The sequence below is a fragment of the Cibotium barometz genome, chromosome 25 (assembly GCF_041138505.1).
Source record: "Cibotium barometz isolate CiBa-2024 chromosome 25, ASM4113850v1, whole genome shotgun sequence".
Lineage (NCBI taxonomy): Eukaryota > Viridiplantae > Streptophyta > Polypodiopsida > Cyatheales > Cibotiaceae > Cibotium > Cibotium barometz.
In genome coordinates, this window is record NC_141070.1 from 10,328,170 (window position 1) to 10,346,739 (window position 18,570).

The window sequence follows — 18,570 nt, forward strand, 5'->3', positions numbered from 1 at the left end:
ATTGGAGGTTGCTCTCTATCATCTATGACCTCTCGTTCTAAGAAATCATTCACCATGTCTTCCATGATGATGAGATCCTCTTTCTCCTCATGTGGCAATGGTGGAGGCACCTCATTCATATTGAATGGTGTGGCATATTGTGTAACACTCTCTTGTGGTTCTCCTCCATGTCATCATCCGCACTTGGTCGTGCCAATGCCTCATGAAGCTCATATGTATGGACATGCTCAATTGTTATATGACATCGTCATATATGTTAGCCCTTGCATCAATCACACATACAATGTAATGTTTCTCTCAACCAAGCTTTTCAGGACTAACATCCAGCCCTTGATCACTGTCAAACATATGAAATCAGACCAAAAGTAAATTTACATTAGCATAAAAGACATGCTCTATCCAAAACTGGCAGGTGGAAAGTGGCCTAGGGTTTTGCTACTATGCAACGTTTACAACAGTGAAATAAAGCTGCACAGTAGCAAAATTTTGATGCTCAGCAGAGTGACTTGCAAATTGGTACTCCTACCTAAATTGTTACTGCCCGTGATTCTTTGTACCTACCCCCTTGTTGCACATGGGAGGACGATAATGGTTTGATGGCAACTCTTCCTCCCACCCAAGTGCTTTCCATCCCTTCCACCTCTCCCTCCATAAAACCTCATCCCTCTACCAAGGTATGTGCTTCTCTCCCTGTCCTATGCTCTCAAGCTTTCATGGAAAGCTTCATTCCTTTCTTCTTTTCTCCTAAGCTTTCATGGAAAGCTTCAACTATGCTCTCTATGTGAGATTTTCTTTTCCTTCCTCTCTCTTTCCTTTCTCTTTCTCCTATCTCTTTTTTTACCCCAACCCTAGCTTCTACATAGAGAGTGCTAAGAGAGAGCTTTGATGAAGAGGTCTCCATCAAAGCTCTCTATTAGGCTTTCTATGTAGAAGCTAGGGTTAGGGTTTCATAAATCACAAGCTTTCGATCATTTATGCATTAGGGTTAGGGTTAAAGAAGCTCACCTTGTTTTTCTCCTCTTTCACTTATCCTCTTGCTTTCTCATATGTTAAAATGAAGTATACTTTCTAGCTTTTTTATTTTATTGTGTTGCTATTTTGTAGGCTTATTCAAGTCAATAATCCACAACCCTAGATTTTTGAGGTAAGAGCTCACTCCTTTTTGCTATGCTTTTAGGGTTTTATAATTTTATATTTTTATGATTTTTTTGGGGGTTTTATGCTATTTAAGGTTAGCTCTAAGCATGTATAGAGCTCTCAATGCTCTCAATGCATGGATAGAGCATGCATAAGCTCTCAATGGATGCATATATCTCCCCATACGTGCATAGAGCTCTCAACGCATGCATAGATCTCTCAATGAAGAGTTTTCTATGCATGCATAGAGTTCTCTATGTATGCATAGAGCTTTTAGTGTTTTGTAGATTTTTTTTTGGATTTTATACTTTTAGGGTTAGCATAGAGCTCTCAATGCATGTATAGAGAGCTCTATGCATGCATAGAGCTTTTAGGGTTTTGTATTTTTTTTATTTTATTCTTTTAGGGTTAGCAGAGAGCTCTCAACGCACTAATCACTTTGTTTAATGTTAAGATTTGTAATCACTTTATTTAATTACTTTGTTTAATCTTATATTTTGTAGGTCTTGTACTAATCCTCTCCTTTGGCTTCACAAAAAAGAGGTAAGCCCTCTTTTTCTTTTAATCATTTATGCTTTTCTTTACATTTATTGCACCCTTGGGTGGTTTAGGTTTAGTTTGCAAGCTTATGCATAGGCTCTATGCATGGGCTTGCATAAAGCTCTATGCATAAGATTGCAAGCTTTATGCATAGGATCTATGCATAAACCTTTATGCATAAGGCTTGCATAAAGATCTATGCATAGGCTTGCATAAAGCTCTATGCATAGGATTGAAAGCTTTATGCATAGAGCCTATGCATAAAGCTTATGCATAGGCTTGCAAGCTCTATGCATAGGCTTGCAATCTCTATGCATAGAGCCTCTACGAACAAAGCTTATGCATAGGCTTGTTGCAAGCTCTATGCATAGGCTTGCATAAAGCTCTATAGATAAAGCTCTATGCATAGGCTTGCAGAAAGCCTATTCATAGGCTTGTAAGCTTTATGCTCGCTAGTTCCATACACAATACAAAGACAAAGATGCTACCGTGAAAAGAGAGCCCATGGGTTTTTGGTCTATTGAATCCCCCAAGTTGTACTCTAGCTGTGCGATGACAAATTTCTTGCTAACCTCATCCTGGTCCTTGCATTTAATGAAAACTCTATGTTTATTAATCAGTTTAATTGTAATTTACAACCATCTCATATTACAATCAAAGATCTCTTGCCCCTATACATTGTGGACCTCAGGCACATAGAGGTCCACGAGGTCTCGAAGCCTCGACGAAAAAAAACCTTGCCTCTATCTCGATCCACAATGTGTCCCCACTCTCGTTGATGGAGCACTCTATGCCCATGTCCCCTATGCAAGATCGTGGCACTAATGGTGGTGGGACTGGCTGGTTGGGCAGATCAGTGAGACTCCGCTCATCACTCCTATAAGGAAGTTAAAACAAATAGTTATTAGATGTTGAAATAACTAGTATAATATATAAAACATACTTCATACCTGTGTTGATGATGCCTCTATACTGAGAGTCTTGGGTGACATAATTAGGCCCTTGTGTACCTCTCCTTTGTGACATAATTAGGCCCTTGTGTACCTCTCCTTTGTGTCCATATAACTATTATATCATTTTTTAAACAAATTATAGCTCAAAAGAGACAAATAATAGAAATTATACATACTCATCTAGCTGCGTGTTTTACCTAGGGTTTGACCTCCTCATACTACAATATATCTACTAGATTGTCATGATGTCATCTTGCCAATAGCACTCCTATTCTGGTTGTGTGGACCTGATGAAAATGACAACTTTGCGTGTTGTACACTACTTGTAGCTTACCCTGTTGCTCACTGTTTTGACCTATCCCACATGTCCGGACTCTTTAGGTGATGATGGCTCACCTATATACACATTGGGTGTGCTCATCCCATTATGTGGATGTCATCTTTAATGTCAACTACATCAAAAATAGGGTTGATGTAAACTATAACCCCCATGCCTCTATTGCCACCAAACCATGGTTGTAGACAAGTCCAAACACCTTGGTTTTGCCTAGGGCTAATATATTTTCTAGACATTCATGATGTCAGCTTGCCAATAACATTCCTATTCTGGTTGTGCGGACCTCGTGAAAATTACAACTTTGCATGTTGTACACTACTTGTAGCCTGCCATGCTACTTAATGTTCTGGCATGTTCTAGTGGGACCCACATGTCCGAACTCTTTAAAACTTTATGGCTCACCTGTATACACATTGAATATACTCATCCAAGTATCAAAACCCATGTTGATGTCATATGTAACATAAAAAACAGAGCTACTGCCACCATGGATGTAGATGCATCCAGAAACCTTGGTTTTGACCTAGTCATAGTCCAATATATCTACTAGATTCTCGTGATGTCATCTTGCCAATAACACTCCTATTCTGGTTGTGCAGACTTGGTGAAAATGACAACTTTGCGTGTTGTACACTACTTGTATCTTACCCTGTTGCTCACTGTCTTGACCTATCCCAGTGGACCCCACATGTCCAAACTCTTCACATGATGATGGCTCACCTATATACACATTGGGTGTACTCATCCCATTATAAAAAACCATGTGGATGTCATCTGTAATGTCAGCAACATAATAATAGGGTTGTTGTAAACTACAACCCCTATGCCTCTGCCACCACCAAATCATGGCTGTAGACGGGTCCAGACACCTTGGTTTTGCCTAGAGTTTGACCTAGTGATAGTCCAATATATCTACTAGACCCTCGTGATGTCAACTTGCGAATAACACTCCTATTCTAGTTGTGCAAACTTGGTGAAAATTACAACTTTGTGTGTTGTACACTACTTGTAGCCTACCCTACTGCTTAATGTTTTGGCATGTCCTAGTGGGACCCACATGGCCAAACTCTTCAAAACTTGATGGCTCACCATTATTAGATATACTCATCCAAGTATCAAAACCCATGTTGATGCCATCTGTAACATCAAAACCATCGAAAATCGGGTTGCTGTAAACTACAGCCCCCATACCTTTGCTGCCACCTAGACCATGAATGTAGATGCACCCAGACACCTTCATTTTGCTAGGGTTTGACCTGGTCATAGTCCAATATATCTACTAGCCTCTCGTGATTTCATCTTGCCAATAGAACTCCTATTCTTGTTGTGCAAACCTGGTGAAAATGCAACTTTTCATGTTGTACACTTCTTGTAGCTTACCCTGTTGCTCAGTGTTTTGACCTATCCCAGTGGGACCCACATGTCCAAACTCTTCAGGTGATGATGGCTCACATGTATACACATTGGTTGGACTCATCTCATTATAAAAAACCATGTGGATGTCATCTGTAATGTCAACAACATGAAAAATAAAGTTGATGTAAACCACAACCCCCGTGCCTTTGCTGCCACCAAACCATAGTTGTAGATGGGTCTAGACACCTTGGTTTTGCCTAGGGTTTGACCTAGTGATAGTCCAATATATCTACTAGACCCTCGTGATGTCATCTTGCCAATAACACTCCTATTTTGGGTGTGCGAACCTCGTGAAAATTACAACTTTGTGTGTTGTACACTGCTTGTAGCCTGCCTTGCTACTTAATGTTTTTGGCATGTCCCAATGGGATCCACATGTTCAAACTCTTCAATACTTTATGGCTCACCTGTATACACATTGGGTATACTCATCCGAGTATCAAAACCCATGTTGATGTTATCTATAACATCAAAAACATTGAAAACAGAGCTGCTGATGTAAATTGCAGACCCCTTGCTTCTGCTGCCACCTAGACCATGTGGACCTGGTGAAAATGACAATGTAGCCGCGTATTGTACACTACTTGTAGCTTACCTTGTTGCTCACTATTTTGACCTATCCTAGTGGGACCCACATGTCCAAACTCTTCAAAAATTGATGACTCACATGTATACGCATTGGGTATACTCATCCTAGTATCTACCATGGATGCCATCTGTAATATAAAAAACAGGGCAATTAATGCATGCTGGTATCTACTGGCATGCTTAGGTAGCTACCAGTATGGGAGCTCCTGGTGCATGCCAGTACACTGGCATGATTAAGTTATATCGGCATGAGATGTTGATTCTCCTTACTCTGATATGGACCACATAGGGGATGGGACTTCTTACTCATTGGAGAGCCCCGTTCAAGGTCTTACATTGAGAAACGATCAGCTCTTGTCTACACCTACTCACCCTCTATGCCTTTTCCATCACAATCTTCCTATAGGAACTTATCAGACTTCGCTTACGGAGGGGGATACATTCCTTCTGCCAGTGTGTCTGTGTGGGACCCTGGCTCGACCCTGGTATCCTTCATCTTTTCTCATCTTCTCTCATGGGCCCCTTTTGGCCGTTAGCATGCATCTCATGTCTATACCATATTATATTGTAGGGAGTGAGGGCCTATGATGTGGGTATGCTTGCCCATGGGAGGAGTCCCCAATGATGTGGGTGTGCCTACCCATGGGAGGAGTCCCCGATGATGCCCACGAGAGGATCTAGAAACTCTCAGCACTCTCTTCTCTTAAAGGTACTTAGCTCGGTGATTTGTGTCATTTTTGTTTTGGCCACTTGCAGGCTTTTCGGGATTGAAGCCTTGGGAGACGGTGAGAGCTTGTGGGGCTACTATACTTGGTGCTGATTGGAGCATGTTTAGGCCGTACAGAAATGCAGGTAGAAGGCGGGCATCATTGCTGGACAGCCACCTTGCAGAAAGTGTAGGCTCTTCTTAAAAAAAATTTCCCACCCACCCTTCCTTCACTTGAACCCCCAAGATGGAATATTAGCTCTCAAGATGGTGGAGAAACCTGTGAAAATCCCCACCCTCGAGATGTTCCCAGTGGACCAAAAGTTGGACGGAAACAACAATGCTCGAGGCTACGAAACGGTCAATCATTGGTGTCAACAAGTGGGTCTAAAAAACAAGTATAAGTCCAATGGGTCCATGGATAAGCACAAGGCCAGAGTTGTGGCTAAGGGCTATGTTCAGCACCGGCCACACATAGACTATGAGGACACTTTTGCATTGACAGCTAGGATGGCCCATGATTTGGATAGTTTTGGCCTTTGCCTCTCATCAGAAGTGGTCTTGTGTATCAGATGGATGTTAAATCTATGTTCTTGAATGGTGACTTGCAGAGAAGGAGGTGTATGTTGAGCAACCTCTAGGCTTTGACATTCCAGGCTCAAAAGGTATGGTTTATAGGTTGCGGAAGGCCTTGAATGTTCTAAAACAGGCTCCTAGGTCTTGGAACTAGAAGATTTTTAGAGGCAGAGTTTCTAGAGATTAGTTGCCGATCCAAACTTGTCTCTCTTTTGGGAACGTGGTATGGTCACATTAATTATCCTCTTATGTGAATGATCTTGTCCTCATTGGCACTCATGTGGAGCACATAGCCGTTAACGAAGTTTGCCTTGTCTGAGGAGTTTGAGATAATAGATTTAGGCTTACTCCATTTCTTTTTGGGATTGGAGATTTGGTAGACCTAGAGGGGGTTCTTTGTTTCTCAGAACGATATGTTCATGAGATGCTGGAGGCCTTTGGGATGGAGAACTGCAAGCCTATTTCATCGTCGATGGACCTGAATACCAAACTCACTGTACATGATCCTTGTGAGTAGATTGATGCCTCTTTATGTCCGAAACTTATCAGTTCATTCATTTGGCTATTGAACACCAGATTGGACTTAAGTTTTCCAGTGGGGCTGTTGAGCTCATTTATGTAGACACCTTTGAAGACTCATTGGAACACATGATTGTGGATCTTATGGTATCTACAAGGTACGAAGAATCTTGGACTCTTTTATGAAACTGGAGGGAGATTAAACGATTGGTCACTCTCCGAGGTTGGAGTGACTCTGATTGGGGAGAATATCCAAACACGAGGAGATCTACTTTAGGATACGACTTTACCCTTGGCTCGGGGGCGATTTCTTGGAGTAGCAAGAAGTAGCCTACTATTGCCTTGTCTTCCATTGAGGCAAAGTATAAGGCTACTTGTGGTGCTTCTTGCGAGGTGGTGTGGCTTAGGAGGTTACTTAACAAGATTGGGTTTCAGTAGAAGGAACCCACAATCATCCACTGCGATAATTAGAGCTATATAGCTATTGCTCGGAACCTGATCTTCCATGCCTAGACCAAGCATATAGAGATACAATATCACTTTGTTTGAGAGAAGATTTTGGATGGTGACATCTTGCTAGCTTTTTGTTCAACGGGGAGGACAATGTGATAGACCTCTTCACAAAGCCTCTTCCTTTTAGCAGAGATGCTCCATTAGCACTGCAGTTAGCACTGCAGCTCACTGGGATTGGTTTCACATCTAGCAGCTGAGAGGGGTTGTTAGCATTCATCTCTTATCTCTATACCATATTGAGTGAGGGCCTCTGATGTGGGTATGTTCGCCCATGGGAGGACATGCTGATCATGTTCAGTTTTTCCCATTTTTTCGGTTTTGTTATAGTCATGGGGGAGCTTTTTTTTTTCCTTGGGCTAACCTATATAGGAGTTGGTTTACCAGGAGGGACTCACTTTTGGTGCTCACTGACCAGGTCATATCTAGTCGTGGGATGGTCGACCGGGCCATGTGCTGGCCGAGTAGGATAGACCTAGTCGTCATGGGCCCATTTTGGGGGCTATTGGCATGTTTTTATTGGCTGACTGCTGCTCCTTGCCCATATATATAGGGGACTTGACCCCCCACACATTATGTAATGGCTATCTTGTGTATGTAGCAGAGTTGACACCATTTCTCCTCTCTTGCACTTCTACGTTTTGTTGTTCTCACTTTTATGTCTCATTTCCATTGCACATTCTGACAGATGGGTTCCAAGATATTGTTCTAGCTAGCCAGCCTCAGTCAAATAGGAGAGGTTGAGCCTGAGGCTGGAGATTTTCCACAATAGGTGGCTCTACGTTCTGTTCGGGTACCAAAGTGGTTATTGGATACCAGTTGAGAGTCTGGTGTGATGGAGTATCCCTCCGAGTGGACTATGGAGGATGGACCTTGAAGATCGCATAGAGTTCATGAAAGTCAGTCTCACAGGAGCACCCACAAGTAAATTATGCCTTGATGTATCCTATCATTTGGGATAAGGAGCCTACTTCAGTTTTACAGAAACTCTTTCCTAGGAGACTTGGAGGAAAGCCATGCAAGTGGAACTAGAGGCCATAGAGAAGAATGGGACTTGGGAGTTGGTTCTGAGGGCATTGAAACAGTCAGTCTCATTGGTGTCAAGTGGGTCTACAAAACCAACTGATGGGTCAGTGGGGACAAGCACAAGGCCAGACTTGTGGCTAAGGGCTATGATCTAGCGGGACACGCATAGACTATGAGGACACTTTTGCACCAATAGCTAGGATGGCCACGATTTGGATGGTTCTTGTCCTTGCCTCTCATCAGCAATGGCCAGTGTATCAAATGGATGTTAAATCTACATTCCTGAATGGTGACTTGTATTATGAGGAGGTGTATGTTGAGAGGAACATCCAAGATTTGAGGTTCCAGGCTCAAAAGATATGGTTTATAGGTTGTAGAAGGCCTTGTATGGTGTGAAATAGGCTCCCAAGGCTTGGAACCAGAAGATTGATGCTTTCAGAGATAGGGTTTCTAGAGATCAGTTGCACATTCAAACTTGTATCTCTTTCTTCGGGAACGTGGTATGGTCACATTGATTATCATGGTCACATTGATTATCCTCTATGTGGATGATCTTGTCCTCATCACTAGCAGTTATGTGGAGCACAAAGCTGTGAAGCCTGCTGCCTTGTCAGAGGAGTTTGAGATGAGGGATTTAGCTTACTCCATTACTTTTTGGGATTGGAGATTTGGCAGATCCAGAGGGAGTTTTTTGTTTCTCAGCAAAACGGTATGTCCATGAGTTGCTAGAGGCCTTTGGGATGGAGAACTGCAAGCCTATTTCATCTCTGATGGACCTGAATACCAAACTTATTGTACATGATCCTTGTGAGCAGGTTGATGTCTCTTTATATCAAAAACTTGTCAGCTCATTGATTTGGTTGCTGATGAACACCATATTAGACTTGAGTTTTCTAGTGGGGTTGTTGAGCTCATTTATGTAGACACCTTTGAAGGCTCATTTTGGGGTTGTTGAGCTCATTTATGTAGACACCTTTGAAGGCTCATTTTGGGATGCAGGATTGAGGAGGCTTGTAGTTTCTTCATGGTACAAAGGATCTTGGACTCTTTTATGACATTGGAGGGGGATCGAAGGACTAAGTTAGTCTCTAAGGTTGGAGTGACTCTAATTGGGGAGGAGATCTAGACACGAGGAGATTTATTTCAGGATATGACTTTACCCTTGGCTCAAGAGTGATTTCTTGGAGAACTAAGAAGCAGCTGTTGGCAATAAGCCCAACTCGTAGTCCCTAGAATTTTTAATTATTTTGCATAGGATATCTTTTAGTCTAAGATCAAAGATGTAATCCACCACTAAATGCCATAAGCAGTGATATCATCCTAGAAATGTATCCAGTCACATTGAGTGTACCTCTCATGGCTATATAAGAACTATGTAGTACAAGATCATTTGTACAATGCAATCAAGTCTATTTTCATTATGAATGGCTCACTTTTCTTTCCCCCTTAAATTTTAACAGCAGCCAGCTATTGCCTTGTCTGCTAAGGCAGAGTATCGGGCTATTTGTGGTGCTACTTGTAAGGTTGTGTGGTTGAGGAGGTTACTTTGGCAAGATTAGGTTTTCATAGAGGGAACCCATGGCAAGATTAGGTTTTCATAGAGGGAACCCAGTGCAACAACTAGAGCTATATATAGATATTGCTCAGAGCCTAGTCTTCCATGCTTGAACCAAGCATACCGAGATACAATCACTTTATTCGAGAGAAGATTTTGGATGGTGACATCTTGCTAGCCTTTTGTTTGACGAAGGACAATGCGATGGACCTCTTCATGAAGCCTTTTCCTCAGCAGATCTTCAGCACTCCAGCTCACTGGGATTGGTTCCACATCCAGGAGCTGAGAGGGGGTATTAGCATTCATCTCCTATTTGTACGATATTATACTATAGGGAGTGAGGGCCTATGATGTGGGTGTGCCCGCCCTATGGGAGGATTCCCCGATGATGTCCATTTTTTCCCATTTCTTTCTCTAGTTTTGGTAGGTGTGGGGGGGTTATTTTTTTCCTCACTCTGGTCAGCCCATAGGATTCAGCTAGCTAGGAGGGGCTCGACTAGGGATTGTTGGCTAACAAGGCTAGGCTAGCCGGCGGCCAGGTTATGTTGGTCGTGGGCCAACCGATTAGATATTGCTGGTCGTGGGGACCTATAGGGAGATGTCGACCTGTTTAGATTGGTCAACTACTCATCGGCAAGCTCGTGGACAAAAACCATCAAATACTGCAGCCGACGCTACTATGTAGAGTGAGATATGTTGTGATCAGCTAATAACGATACCCACCTCGGTCATAGCTGATCTAATGGTGGAGTGAATGTCAGGCCTCTGATGGGAGCGTGTTATGGCTTACAGAATGGATCGAGCTCTCTTGCTAAGAACTCCTCTGGGGCATGGAGCTGGAGCATGGGTACGAGTGGTGGGCTCTGATGTCATAGTAGAGGAACTGTTGTGGGCAGTGGATTTTGATGTGGATGTGTTACCACAAAGAAATCTATGATGGCTCTCTGTGAGGTATCCTGTCAGAGCTAGGGCTATTCTCAACATGTTGCCTTAGCACTACATCCTTGTGTTCCACATCCCTCTCGAAAGAGACAGTGGAATATCCCCCGTATCTCATAATTAAGCTGGGCAACTGAACATATAATGGGCCTCATCCTCTACTACTCTTGTGGTGCATATTGTGCATGTCCTCTCCTCATGTGGGATATTCTTAGCTCTACCAGTCTCTACTTTGAGGCGGCGGGAAGATACCCTGATTTGGTTTATTGTGATATGCATAGCATGTGACATGTGTATTTGTATGTATCCTAGGATCTCAAAGAATCTATCCTCAAAGAGTCTCAAGAAGTGATCTCTGTATAACTCACACTTCTTACCAATTTCTGATGGAGACACCCATGTTTGGTGTATGTATAGATTGAGTAGATCAATCGGATGATCCGATTGAGTCTCCTATCATAAGAGATCAAGGTAGGGGGAATCCAAGCTATTCTTAAATGGAGGGAGACAGTCCATCTATATGCCATGTGCATGAAACCACTCGACGATCAGACGGGATCAAGGGATGGAGTCAAAGGCTTTGCAGCAGAAATCCACAAAGCATCAATACACATGTCTCTTTGAGGACCTCACCTTCTCTATGATAGCCCGTAAAGTAAAGATATGGTCCAGCATGGAGAAGTTTCTCCTGAAGCCTGCTTGGCCTCATGCTCTATTTCAAATCCTCTGTACCATAGAGCTCATCATCATGTCCTCTAGTACTACCCCATAGATCTTGGCCATTGTGTGACCAATCATTACAGTCCTGTAGTAGTTACCTGGGTCCATGGGGTCTCCTTCTTTGTGGATGGGGAGGACAATGGTGTTGGTAGTCGAGGGAGATGTGAAGCCTTCACAAAGTGCTTTGTTAAAAGGGTGGAAACATGAATAGGTGTTACACATTTATGGGTTGGAAGTTGTTTTTCAATAGCTTTGTTAATAACTCCTTTGATAGCAAAAAAGTGAAAGCCAAAAACAAAAAAACTCTTTTGTACAAAACTAAGAGAATTTAAAGAACCACTTCCTAGCTTTAAAGAGCATGATTGTTTGAAACGGTTGGGTGCACGTCTTGTCGCTCATGTGTGTGTGTTCATTGCTGTGTCGTGCACTTGATTGTGAGCTATTGGGTGCCTTGTTCTCAGGTTTTCATTACCTTCCTTCTCTACCAAAAAAAAAACAGTGTGTACATAGCCTCGCACACCAATCCTGACAAGGAGTGGACTTGTGTATGCACGGGCATCCTCTGCTATTGGAACAACTCCTCAGCTAATGGCCCTAAGGTAAGCTAATTAGGGGTTAGCAATGTGTCTCACCATTAAGATGCTCTCTCCTCTTGATGTCAACTTAACATGCCCCTTTGTTTCTTCATTGATTGCCTTATCATTCAAGCATGGGTTGCTACTAATAGATTGGCTCAGGAACTACTATGTGGCTTGTCATTCAATCTATTAATAGACAATCTCCATACACCAAAATGGGTGGCACCTCCATACACCAAAATCAAGCACAAAAAGTGTGCACCACACAACATGACTTTCATGAATTATACAAGCTTAGTTTGATTGGAGGAGTGGAATTCCCACACTTGGATATTCTAGAGAAAGACTGGCTATCGATCTTGACGATGCTACGAACAAGAGGCCAAAAGGTGAAGCTTCAAACCATTTGGCTAGAGTTTTACAACAAGTTCATGATGCTATATCAGATGGTGTACCAGGAACCACCTGTAAATAGTGAGGTTGCAGCATGGTTTGCAAAGGCGTTTGCTTTTAAAAATTATCAATCGGCACAGTTGACAACCGACAATACTGCACACCAGGTTGCTTGGGCAGTGATAGAGAACTTAGTTAATTGTGTAAAAAAACATAAGGGGCTTTCAAACAAACTGGCAAGAGTGTGATCGCATATCACTAAAGGTGAAACAATAAGCATGTCAAAGTATGTAGGTGGTTCATCCAAGGCACCTGAGGACACATTTGATCGTTAGCATGTTGAGTTGGCACAAGCTATGTTGGCCAGTATGCAAATCAAAATGAAGGAAGTAGCATGTGAAATAGTGGATATCTCCAAGGATTTGGAGCAAGCATGAGTGGATTTGAAGTTTTCTTAAAAGGCCAACACCTTTTTGTAACACCTACGGGATGTGCGACAGGAATTGCATACACTTGAAGCAAGCAGTGATGTGCCTGAGGAGAGGTGTGTGAAGTTGCAGGCTGTCATAGATGCAAATATGCACATTTAAAGTGTTCTTGGTGTTGCGGAGGTTGGCACATCAAACTAGGATGTAGTTGTAGCTCTTGAGGTTAACCCCACAACTTTATCTTATACTTTACCTCAAATTCTCAACATGTTAATAACTGATTCTATGCTTAATTGGAAATGTAGAAAAGAGGAAATGTAGGAAAAGATGCAACACAAATCCATGCTTCTGGAAGGCCTTAAAGAGAAGGAGGCTTTTGTTAACCATGGTTTGTCTCAGCTGCACAGGGTAAAGCCTCTCAGTTTGCAACACCTCCTAGACCCAGGGGATTAGAAAAGGAAGACATAACCATTCTGGGTTCTTGTACAACATGCGACTTAGGCTTAGAAGATGAGATGGTTATGGGTGTTTGAAGGCATAATATGGCAAAGTAGAAGATGTGGTATGGGTGTTTGCATGCTACCATGCAATCATCCATACCACATCTTCTGCTTTACCATATTTTGCCTTCATAAGGATTGTTTCTTGTTGGCAACAAACTGTAGCCAGCAGATCCCTCATGCTGAAAGATTATGTTTGCTGGGTTACAAACCCATGTCCAAGAACTTGACCCACGAGGTATGTCCCAAATAATTCTGCTAATAGCTAGTTCTCAAGTCATTGGGCTGATAGTTGTATTATTAGATGTTTGTAGTTGCCTAGTAGCGGCGGTCAATAGCTACTAATAGCAATTAATAGATGCTGATAGCTACCTATAGCTACTAACTACTAGTAGATGTTGATAGCTACCTATAGCTATTGATAGCTACTAATAGCTGTGTAATAGATGTTAATAGTTTTTAATATGCTTGTTGTGCTAATAGCTACCAATAGATGTGCTTTAATAGCTATTAATATATATGTTAATAGCTATTAATCTTGCTATTAAGTCCTAAATCCTAATTACTTTTAATAGTTAGCCAGTAATAGCTATTAATGGATGTGATGATAGATGTTAATGGATGTGGTAATGGTTGTTAGTAGCTATGGTAAGTCCTAATTTAATATGCATGTTGTGCTAATAGCTACCAATAGCTATGCTAATAGCTATGCTAATAGCTATGTAATAGATGTTATTAGTTTTTTATATGCTTGTGCTAATAGCTACCAACAGATGTGCTAATAGTGGTGGGTATGCATGTTGTGCTAATAGGCTTTTAATATGCATGTTGTGCTAATAGCTTTCCCTAGGTGTGCTAATAGCTATGGTAACTCTACACCCTAATTGTCTTTAAGTCCTAAACTCTAAACCTATGCTAATAGTTGTTAATAACTATGTTAATAGCTTTTAATAGCTGTGCTAATAGCTTTTAATAGCTGTTGTTAAGTCCTAAATTCTAAACATGTGTTAATAGTTGTTAATAGCTCTGCTAATAGCAACAGCTAATAAGCATGCTAATAGTTGTTGTTAAGTGCTAGTAGCTTTTGTTAATAGCTTTGCTAATAGCAACAGCTATTAGCATGCTAATAGTTGTTGTTAAGTGCTAGTAGCTATTGTTAATAGTTGTGCTAATAGTTGTTGTGTTAATAATTGTAGTAATAAGTATGGCACTTGTGTTTAAAGTTGTATTAATAGTTGATAATAGTTGCTAAATGTTCTTTACTATTTTTTTAGCACCTTCACCTCAGAGGGTATCACTTGAAAGTGGCCCAACCAGGTTTGTTTGCAGCCCACTCAAGAGCACACTTGAACTGGCAACCAATGTCGGTGACCTTTGGGATGTTGCTGTTTTCAAGGCTCTGCCATGGTTCAAAATGTTGCCAAAACTGAACCCTAGCTTAACATCCATCAAACCCCATTCAACAAGTTACATATCAAAATCCATCTCTCATATTCAAATACAAAAGAGGAGTTTTCCCATGATATTGGATATCCTAGGTGAATACAAGCTTCAATCAAGACCTCAGCATCCTTTAGGTGATTGCTCTCCAAGACATCCCCCTTTTTTTGACCACACTTATACCACTGGTCTAGTGCCAACTGGGTTCTCAATAAAGGCCACAAAAGTATGATCCACTTGCTTAACTTTTTTATACCATCTTTTGGTCCTTGGACCAAATTGAACAGGTCTACTCCTTGGCTTAAGCTCCGATAATACCTGAATACACAACAGAAAGTAAGTTAGGCTCAGCCTAGTATGCCTGAAAGTATTCCCTTCCAAAGAGAGAGTCAAGAAATGGCTACCTGCAATGCTTTCAAGAATAATCTTGACCATCCCATCTTTATTCAATTTATTAACCAAATGTACAGACCAACACATATGCACACATTTGTACATCAATGCTATAGCATCCATCTTGTATTAATTGATTTTTGAAATAAAATACAGTTTCTAGTGTTGTAAATTTTCCAAAGACAACTAATTATGTTGAAAACAGAATCAGCATTCTCCTCCTTAATTGGTTGTCCATTTCCCTAGCAACCAGTCCTCCCAATGTCCTTGCACACTAGTACAACTGTACATCCATCTGCTAATTTTGGTCCAAGCATTTTTGATAGCTGGGCAATCCCAAAGAGCATGTTTCCCATCTTCTAGAGTTGTTTTGCATATGGGGCAACACCCATTAGTAAAGTTCCTATATACCAATTTACTTCCTAATGGAAGAGCACCCATCATACTCTCCAAAGAAAGACTTGAGACTTAGTAGGGATTTCCAATTTTCAGATGGTCTTCCATCTCTTCCTCCAAGTATTGGACCCCTAACTCGTCCTCCAAATCCTGTTGCAATAAATCACATTCTCCTCAATCCTTCTTAATTCCATGTACAAATCGTTAGTGGTCCCTCTGTCCAATTTGGCCCCATTGTACCAAACCCAATCTTTAACCTAACATGATTCATCATATGCAGCAGAAAACCAACCTTTTTGAACCTCTTCCAACATAACACTGGCCAGTTATCCTTCCCTAAAGTTTAGATTGAACTCCACATCAAGTTGTTCAAGATCCTTCCAGACACACCAAAGCCCTGTCCCAATAGTTAGCTGAATTTTTAGTAGTTTTGAGGTCCTGAAGAGCCAAGGGGGGATTAAATTTATGTGACCACCAGATTCCTAAACATAGTAAAGAGTTCCCTGAAACTCTAGAGCAGCCCTCCCATAGCATCAGCCCCATAACCTCTTTCCAATTACAGCACAGCATTCTGGCAAGAGATGACCTAGTAACCTTAAGGGGGGCATAAGAGAATATCTTATCTTTCCATCCCAGGTCTTGCCATCTATCTTCAAAGCATACACAAGCCCCTTCAACCAATTCTCTCAACATCTTTGTCCAGACTTCCTCCTGATGGAGACACTTAGGGAACAATAGGGCCATCCTAGCCTTAGTGTGAGAGGGAAGATGTAGAATATTTACCGATACCTCCCTCTTCCTTGGGGAGAGACAATCTATCCCATGCCAACCAGGCTAAGGCCTTCTTAATAGAACGGCTATTGCTTCATAAGAATTCTCTTATGGGTTTAATTATTTTCTACCAATAAACAACTCACAGACTGGTGGGCTTTGGACAGGTTTGTTGAGGCCCGCTTCTTTGCGCACGCATTTTGAAGATGTAGAGCTCGCTTGTGTAAATCAGTGTTCACGAAAAACTGAGATTTAGTGTCAGTGAATGGCAAAATTTGAAAAATAACCTTCAAATTTTAAAATAGCAATTCACAAAAACCTACAAATTTTAAGAGATTTTAGTTATAATTAAAAAAAAACTTTAAAATTTAGAAAAAAACCTAGAGACATTTGAGGTTGAAGGTTTTTTGAATTGTTGGTAAAAATGTTTTCAGCAAACACTCGTATAGATACTTTGGGCTGTACACGGAAAGCTACACAACAATAGTCTAAAGGGAAAGCCAGGATGGGTGAAGAATAAGGCCTGGCTTGAGGTACCATTTCTTTGAATTTAAGAAATCAAGAACTTTATATGCGCGAGCCGGAGCTCTGACATAAAAATGAAAGACAGCCTTGTGATCCTGGACGCAAATATCTCCGTGCAGATGGCCATACACTGAATACCGAGTACTTTTGACTTGATGCGCATCGTTTTTGCACGCAATTTATACTTTTGTATATTTTGCAGGGTAGATATAGAGCCCAGGGGCTTTGCGAGCTTTGGACATTCCGTCTTAATGAATGCATGATGCATATGCCGAAAATCAAATTAGCAACAATGAATAATTTTCTACCCATAATTAGGCTAGCGAATCTAAGGCGAAAGTGCAAATATTTAAAAGGTGAAATTAGTAAAAGTCATACATACTTGTATATGCTTAAGTGTAGGCTAGATGCGGGCCTAATTAGGTTTCGACGTACCATTTTGTTGGTAGAATCAGGAAGCCCCAGTGAGCCTTTAATAGAGTGCTCAGTGTAATATAATATTGAAGCAAAGCCAAGGGTCAGAAATTCTCTGTTGGAATTGTGTTTATTCCTTTAATTGGCCTTGAGCATAATAAATCCATGATCCATCATCTTGAACATGCATCACGATCAGTGCCAGGCTTTTTGATTGATGGGACGGGTCACGGTAGTAAGTCTAGACTCTAGAGGAAGTTTAGAATCAATAAACGTGTGATTATTTGCCAAATAGTAACCTTAAAACTATGATTTGATTATCCAACTGCTGTGACCAGTGTGATTGGGTTTAGCTCGCCTTGCATTTCCGATCCTAACTGTGGTTTACAATATTGGATTTGAGTACTAGTGCCGGAATTATTGAGTCTAATTATACGTTCAGGTTGGCTAGGATCGGAATTCTCAGTAATTGGTACTAAGACAAGACCACCATAATCTCATGAATAAACTCATCTAATTCCAAGAGTGCAATCGAGATCTTTTGAAGTGATACTTTAATTGAATTTCCCAAATAGAAGCAACTTGATTAAAAAAAATATGATGATGTATTCTCATGATCTTCCAATCTCGGATATCATTTGATTAAAAAAATATCATGATGTATTCTCATGATCTTCCAATCTCGGAAATCATTTGAGTGTAGAAGACTGTAGGCAGTTAGCGTTGTTGCAGTGTACTGCGGAACTAGGAAACCACCGTTGGTCATTCTAAGTAGTTGATTAGCCACTGCTGCTGCTGGACTTAATAATATATTCAAAATATAATTCATTATTATTATCTCGCTGAAAACGGATTTTGTTGGATATTAAAAGAAGAAAATCATGCCATGGAGCTAGAGTCTTTGGACCATAGCGCGGGTAGAGAGTGGGTAGGGGAAAACATAGGTTCTATTTAACCTAAAACTTCTCTTCTTCTAAATTTTGAGAACGAGACTGGATCCTCTTCAAAATTATGAAGTTTTAGTTATATTTTGCAAATATTTTTTTTAAAAAAAAAATTGCAATGTGAAGGTTTTCAATCCGGCTCGATAAAATGTATTTCCGGAACGTCACTGCCTGTGTAGGCACCTTGAGAAAACGATAGATATTGTTAAATATGATCATCATATCATAACAACCCATCGTTTTCCTTGAATGAATGTATGAGCACC